An 8347-nucleotide genomic window follows, 5' to 3' on the forward strand; every position below is an offset into this window, starting at 1 on the left:
TGCATCAGAGAATGGCTTCTTGTGTTTACCCAAAACCCATGCCACTCTGAGTGAGCACTCTGTTGCTATTTGTTGTTGTGTCATAGATTTAACAAAAATCTTGCTTGATGTTTCATATGACTTTTTCAGCCTCGTGATTTCTTTTTTTCTTAGCTCTGAATCATGAGGAAATGTCTCTTCAAATTCGCGGTGCTCTTTCAGATAGTGACGTTTCAGATTTTCACTTTTCACCAGAGCAACAGTACTGTTGCATATTAGACACATTGGTCTGGTACTTGCAGTAGGTAGGATGAAAACATATTGCTCTGTCCATTCTTCCTTGAAACGTCGGTTTTCCCTGTCCACCTTTCTTTTACCAGCCTGAGCCAACTTGGAGCATGCCATTGTGATTTGATTCACATTCAGTGACTGACGAGTGAACAGTTAGCAAAGTAGCGATACGAGACAACTGTGTGCCTGCAGCGAAAGGTTCCATGCACTGTGCACACGTGTATGACCCAGGTGGTAACAGCCTATCAGCGCGTCGTTGTGATAGAGATGACAACCCATACCCCGGAATCAACCAATCAGAGTGGCGTTCTCTCGCTCTCACGCCGTCTCTCTCTCTCTCTCTCTGAGAGAGAGAGAGAGAGAGAGACGGAGTGAGTGAGACACGGAGAAGTGTAAACGAAACGTGGAGATATTTGACTAAAAACAACAAATAACGTTGACTTGCGCTAGCAATAACTCAAAGATAAATACAATTATTATATATTTTTATAATAATTATAATTATAAAAACAAATATTATTATTATTTTTTTTTTTTTTTTACTTTAATTTGTGCTGGGTCCGGACGGACACGTCGCTGGGTCCGGACATGGACCGCGGTCCACCTGTTGAGGATCACTGATATAAACCATCACCTTGAAAGAAAAAATAAACAATGTGTTGCTTGTTGATTTTATTTACTTTATATTTTATTTCTCAAGTATTACAAGTGGTTCAACATGAATGGATGGAAGTATTATCCCTCACACATGTTTGTTTATTCTTTCATGAACAACATTGTATTTTATTTGTTAAATGTCGGTATTGTAACCTATTTTTATGGGCATGCCTCTTTGTGATGTTAAGTTCCTGTTATAAACTGTTATACAGTATATGCCTTGAGCTCTTATTTTGAAGGAGCTAAGAGCGGAAGTGGTAACACGTTGGAGTGGAGCGGGGTTTTTGAAATCAAGGAAATAAAGTGGTCCTCGTGTAAAACTGGAGCCTCCGTGTTTGTTATTTTGTAGTTGTATACAGTATAGGCGACATATATAAACCCTCGGTTACATTCCAACGTGTCACCACTTCCGTTCTTAGCTCCTTCAAAATAAGAGCTCAAGGCATATACTGTATAACAGCTTATAACAGGAACTTAACATCACAAAGAGGCAAGCCCATAAAAATAGGTTACAGTATTATACTGTTATTGAAATAAAATTTGGAGGAAAAAAATGATTGCACGAGAAGCGAAACAGTTTTCCACAAGCAACCAGGAAATACGCCTAACATTCATTCAAAATAAAGCACGTATTTCAAACGCGTTTCCGGTCCGATCGTCGCTATTTTGCAAGAGTAATCTTTTTAAATTGGACTTTTTTATTGTATGTATGGGCTTCCACTTGTGTACGCCGTTTTTCATTTTGTTAGCGCAATTTGACCTGAATGTGACGCATTACGCTATTATTGTGAAGCCGGAAACGTAGGTTTGGTTCAGGAGACGTGACAGTTGGCAGGAACTTTGTGCCAATCGACTTTCTTCCTACCACCAAAAAATTGTGAAAATGATGATGCTGTGTTCCAAATTTAAATTATTTACTGAAATTGTGCGAGCCTTTGCTATATTTGTGTGTGTGTGTGTGTGTATATATATATATATATATATATATGTATTTATTTTTTTGTATTCTATTTTAGTTACGTTATTGAGTTTACAACCCCCTGGCGCTGTTTTGTAGAGTTTTTGGACTTATTTTGATTATTATTATTTCTCAATTGTTTGTAAATGTTGCAATTTAAAAATAAAAGTTTATAAAATTAAAATAAATAAATAAATACAATTACAAACTTTCTTCCTACCACCAAAAAATTGTGAAAACGATGATGCTGTGTTCCAAATTTATAATTATTTACTGAACTTGTGTGAGCCTTTGTTATATATATATATATATATATATATATATATATATATATATATATATATATATATATATATATATATATTTATTTTTTTGCATTCTATTTTAGTTACGTTATTGAGTTTACAACCCCCTGGCACTGTTTTGTAGAATTTTTGGACTTATTTAGATTATTATTATTTCCCAATTGTTTGTAAATGTTGCAATTTATAAATAAAGGTTTATAAAATTTAAATAAATAAATACATAAATAAAAACACAAACTTTCTTCCTACCGTCTTTGACAACACGGTCACGGAGTTGTACCTTATTTTTATGTGAAACCAATTCTAAACTTTGCAATCAACCTTTAATTGACTGCGATTGACTAATACACATTTATTAGCAATAAACCGTGCAATAGTGGTTTTCAGTGCAAAATTTGACATCATTAAAATAAATTGATACAACTTTCTGACAAAGTTCAATCCAATTACGATAGTTTAAGGGCAGTGAGAATATTTGGGTAAATTTGCCATTATTATGAGTGACGGAGCAGGAAGGGGCTAGGGACACATTTGTAGATTTCACATGAGTTCAAACTGTGCGTGGATCACAATAACTTTATTTTCTCAAGGTGAGTAAAGCGAGTTTCACCGTGTGCAAATTCCATCAAAACGCCTTGCTTGACTTCACATTTCATGGCGTTCTGTTGTTGATGGAGACACAAATAAAGACGGCGTTCACAAACACTGCTGTTCTCAGGGTAATAGTCATCATTTGGCATGTTCAATAACATTCTAATAGTAAACGTTATTGTAATATCACCCGCAGTGTATACGTATTATAGTAAATATCATCCTGATAGCGTGTCGTAATCGTCGACAAACGTGAGGAGTTTTGTGGTTCAGGTCATAATAATTGTGCAAAATGCACATTTCCATTTTTGAACATTTGGAATGTTGCACACTAACGTCCCAAGTTGAGTTAAATTCAGTCGAAGCGAGGTTAACATCTCCATCAGGATGCTTCCAGGTCTGCATTCTCCATTTTGCTGCCCACCTGAAACACAATCATGGACCTTCATTTGGGTCTCTTCAGCAAAGATTTTTTTCCACACTGCATTTAACCTGAATTTTGTGAAGTACCTTTTTTTCTTTTTCTTTACATCAAATTGTGCTGACGATTTAATTCTGTGAATTTTATATTCAGAATTTGTGTTTTGGTTGATAAAAAAATACATGTAAAATATTCTGTGTAAAATGAAGCGACACGTTTCTACACGTTGAATTTTAAAAGACTGTATTTTAATCACACATTTTGCGGACAAATTTTGTATTCAATGAAATTGTCAGCGTATCTTCATGTTAAAAAAAAAGTGTCAAACAAGGCTTTTGTAATAAGGACACAAATTAAACTCCATGCAGAAACACTTCTGTGTAAAATCAAGGCAGCAAACAACAGAAACAAAGTATTAACTGTGGCTCCATCTAGTGGTGAAGTCTGCAAATACGTACTAGTGTCATTGTTGATGACGTTTGTGCATTGTATGTCATGTTTATAACGGCCAAAAATATTAAATATAATTGTCAAATAAAACCTCTGCATTGCTAGTAATGAATACTTAGGTCTACTACACTACTGTATTTTAATGTTGTCATTATGGTGGTACTTAATGAATAATTAGGTCTACTACACTACTGTATTTTAATGTTGTCATTATGGTGGTACTTAATGAATACTTAGGTCTACTACACTACTGTATTTTAATGTTGTCATTATGGTGGTACTTAATGAATACTTAGGTCTACTACACTACTGTATTTTAATGTTGGTCATTATGGTGGTACTTGATGAATACTTAGGTCTACTACACTACTGTGTTCTAATGTTGTCATTATGGTGGTACTTAATGAATACTTAGGTCTACTACACTAATGTATTTAATGTTGACATTATGGTGGTACTTAATGAATACTTAGGTCTACTACACTACTGTATTTTAATGATGTCATTATGGTGGTACTTAATGAATACTTAGGTCTACTACACTACTGTATTTCAATGTTGTCATTATGGTGGCTCTTAATGAATACTTAAGTCTATTACAGTACTGTATTTAATGGTGTCTTTGTGGTGGTACTTAAAGAATACTTAGGTCTACTACGCTACTGTATTTTAATGTTGTCATCATGGTGGTACTTAATGAATACTTGGGTCTACTTCGCTACTGTATTTTAATGTTGTCATTATGGTGGTACTTAATGAATACTTAGGTCTACTACACTACTGTATTTAATGTAGTCATTTTGGTGGTACTTAAATAATACTTAGGTCTACTACGCTACTGTATTTTAATGTTGTCATTATGGTGGTACTTAATCAATACTTAAGTCTACTACACTACAGTATTTAATGTTGTCCTTATGGTGGTTATTAATGAATACTTAGGTCTACTACACTACTGTATTTTAATGTCATTATGGTGGTACTTAATGAATACTTAGGTCTACTACACTACTGTATTTCAATGTTGTCATTATGGTGGCTCTTAATGAATACTTAAGTCTATTACAGTACTGTATTTAATGGTGTCTTTGTGGTGGTACTTAAAGAATACTTAGGTCTACTACGCTACTGTATTTTAATGTTGTCATCATGGTGGTACTTAATGAATACTTGGGTCTACTTCGCTACTGTATTTTAATGTTGTCATTATGGTGGTACTTAATGAATACTTAGGTCTACTACACTACTGTATTTAATGTAGTCATTTTGGTGGTACTTAAATAATACTTAGGTCTACTACGCTACTGTATTTTAATGTTGTCATTATGGTGGTACTTAATGAATACTTAAGTCTACTACACTACAGTATTTAATGTTGTCCTTATGGTGGTTATTAATGAATACTTAGGTCTACTACACTACTGTATTTAATGTTGTCTTTGTGGTGGTAATTAATGAATACTTCGGTCTACTACACTACTGTATTTTAATGTTGTCATTATGGTGGTACTTAAAGAATACTTAGGTCTACTACGCTACTGTATTTGAATGCTGTCATTATGGTGGTACTTAATGAATACTTAGGTCTACTACACTACTGTATTTTAATGTTGGTCATTATGGTGGTACTTGATGAATACTTAGGTCTACTACACTACTGTGTTCTAATGTTGTCATTATGGTGGTACTTAATGAATACTTAGGTCTACTACACTACTGTATTTAATGTTGATATTATGGTGGTACTTAATGAATACTTAGGTCTACTACGCTACTGTATTTTAATGTTGTCATCATGGTGGTACTTAATGAATACTTGGGTCTACTTCGCTACTGTATTTTAATGTTGTCATTATGGTGGTACTTAATGAATACTTAGGTCTACTACACTACTGTATTTAATGTAGTCTTTGTGGTGGTACTTAAAGAATACTTAGGTCTACTACGCTACTGTATTTTAATGTTGTCATCATGGTGGTACTTAATGAATACTTGGGTCTACTTCGCTACTGTATTTTAATGTTGTCATTATGGTGGTACTTAATGAATACTTAGGTCTACTACACTACTGTATTTAATGTAGTCATTTTGGTGGTACTTAAATAATACTTAGGTCTACTACGCTACTGTATTTTAATGTTGTCATTATGGTGGTACTTAATGAATACTTAAGTCTACTACACTACAGTATTTAATGTTGTCCTTATGGTGGTTATTAATGAATACTTAGGTCTACTACACTACTGTATTTAATGTTGTCTTTGTGGTGGTAATTAATGAATACTTCGGTCTACTACACTACTGTATTTTAATGTTGTCATTATGGTGGTACTTAAAGAATACTTAGGTCTACTACGCTACTGTATTTTAATGCTGTCATTATGGTGGTACTTAATGAATACTTAGGTCTACTACACTACTGTATTTAATGTTGTCATTATGGTGGTACTTGATGAATACTTAGGTCTACTACACTACTGTATTTTAATGACGTCATTATGGTGGTACTTAATGAATACTTAGGTCTACTACACTACTGTATTTTAATGATGTCATTATGGTGGTACTTAATGAATACTTAGGCGTACTAGCGTTTACACTATGACATCTATAGGAATTTAGCACGGAAAATATTCCATTTTAAACTTGTATTTAAAAGCACTTCTACTCGCTGCTGTTCGTTTAAATTAACACACCAAATAAATATATTCGTAATATAATATTTGTGGTTGTTTTAAAGAACCATCAATGCTAGCTAACAGTTAGCAACTTCCGTAGCCGCCCTCCGGCTCGCGAAAGAAGAAAGTTCGTCCTCCCACATACCGTTTTATGGCACTATGAAATACATGACCAAGAAAAAGACGACGTCGAAGACAACGAAGAGCCACAAGTCGAACCAATAGGAATGTTTTGGCGGCGACACGAAGATTTCTTTCGTTTTTGAAATGTCGTCATCTCGCTTGGTGGTGAAAGTTCCCATGTTCGCCTCGGAGAGATGGTGCGTTCATGGCCGTCTTAAAAGTCAGGCTTTTTCCAAGTCCTTGCGTTAGAATGAAATCACATCCAGAATGAAACAAAAAAAAATCATGCAAATAATTAGAAAAACGGAACATTGCCTCTTTAGAATTCTAGCGGGGCAACACGTTGTAATAACACGTAGTCTTTTTTATTGTGAAAACACTTGTGGCAACGACGTAAACTAAACTGTGTTGGAGCAGGTCATACGTAAAGAGTTTAACACTAATTAGGTCATTATTTCAAATGTATTATTTTAATATTCCTAACCCATCCATCCATCTATTTACTACAGCTTGTCCAGTTTAGGGTCGCAGGGTGTGCTGGAGCCTATCTCAGCTGCATACCACTTTGTTGTTATCATTTTCGGTCCGAAGGCAATTGAACGCGACGCATAAGTACACCGGAAATGTGACTTGCATTGCCTTATCCTTCACAATAAAGCGACATCGCCCCCCCTCCCGAATTGCACTTTATTTATTTAGTGTATTGAATATAGCAAACAATACGAAGACCGAATATAATATTACAGTATAGGATTGGGCTTCACGGTGGCAGAGGGGTTAGTGCATCTGCCTCACAATACGAAGGTCCTGAGTAGTCTTGGGTTCAATCCCGGGCTCGGGATCCTTCTGTGTGGAGTTTGCATGTTCTCCCCGTGACTGCGTGGGTTCCCTCCGGGTACTCCGGCTTCCTCCCACCTCCAAAAACATGCACCTGGGGATAAGTTGATTGGCAACACTAAATTGGCCCTAGTGTGTGGATGTGAGTGTGAATGTTGTCTGTCTATCTGTGTTGGCCCTGCGATGAAGTGGCGACTTGTCCAGGGTGTACCCCGCCTTCCGCCCGATTGTAGCTGAGATAGGCTCCAGCGCCCCCAGCAACCCCAAAGGGAATAAGCGGTAGAAAATGGATGGATGGAAGTATAGGATTAAGGTTTCAAATACAAATAAAAGGCCTATTTAAAGAGACATTACGCTAATCAATCAATCAATCAATCAATGTTTATTTATATAGCCCTAAATCACAAGTGTCTCAAAGGGCTGCACAAGCCACAACGACATCCTCGGTACAGAGCCCACATAAGGGCAAGGAAAAACTCAACCCAGTGGGACGTCGATGTGAATGACTATGAGAAACCTTGGAGAGGACCGCATATGTGGGTAACCCCCCCCCCCCTCTCTCTCTAATAATGTAAAACAAGCAAAAAAAAAAACTCTAAAGTTATTTGATAACTTTAATTTCATTTAAATACTTTTTAGCAGGTTTTGTTTATTTGCGGCCTATATTTAATTTATTTCTATTTCAAAATGACATGTAAATTGCACACACTGATGATAGTTATTGGAATAAAACGGAAGTGCTTTATTTTGTTTGGATCTTAAATTGTAATAATCATTTTACATAATTAAATCTTAGCTGCCAACTGTCAAATTTGGAAAGAATTGAAGCAACATTTCATTGTGTAAAACACTTGCCTTTGAATAATAATGTGTTGATCAAATAATCACCTGTGGTGATTTTTAATAGGATATAAACACATTTTGAATGTATGCCTTGTAAGGAATAAAAACAGTTGTCTCTTTTGCTCTTGTCGCTGTTTCCTAAATAAACATTTGAGCACAGAGTGGGAGGAAATTGCCATTCAATGACACCTGGATTATAAATCCTGTTTAAAAA

At 35.3% G+C, this 8347-nt stretch overlaps 1 long non-coding RNA gene across 1 annotated transcript; it reads right to left on the reverse strand.

Annotated features, from left to right (window-relative positions):
- Positions 1-2746: 2746 nt before the first annotated feature.
- On the reverse strand, positions 2747-6751 carry LOC133605800 (uncharacterized). The gene is made up of 2 exons (XR_009815189.2): positions 6476-6751; positions 2747-3205 (listed from the first exon to the last, which is right to left on the reverse strand). It is a non-coding gene; the product is annotated as an uncharacterized lncRNA (long non-coding RNA).
- Between the last annotated feature and the right edge of the window lie 1596 nt (positions 6752-8347).

Source organism: Nerophis lumbriciformis, linkage group LG05, assembly GCF_033978685.3.
Source record: "Nerophis lumbriciformis linkage group LG05, RoL_Nlum_v2.1, whole genome shotgun sequence".
In the NCBI taxonomy this organism is placed as follows: Eukaryota; Metazoa; Chordata; class Actinopteri; order Syngnathiformes; family Syngnathidae; genus Nerophis; species Nerophis lumbriciformis.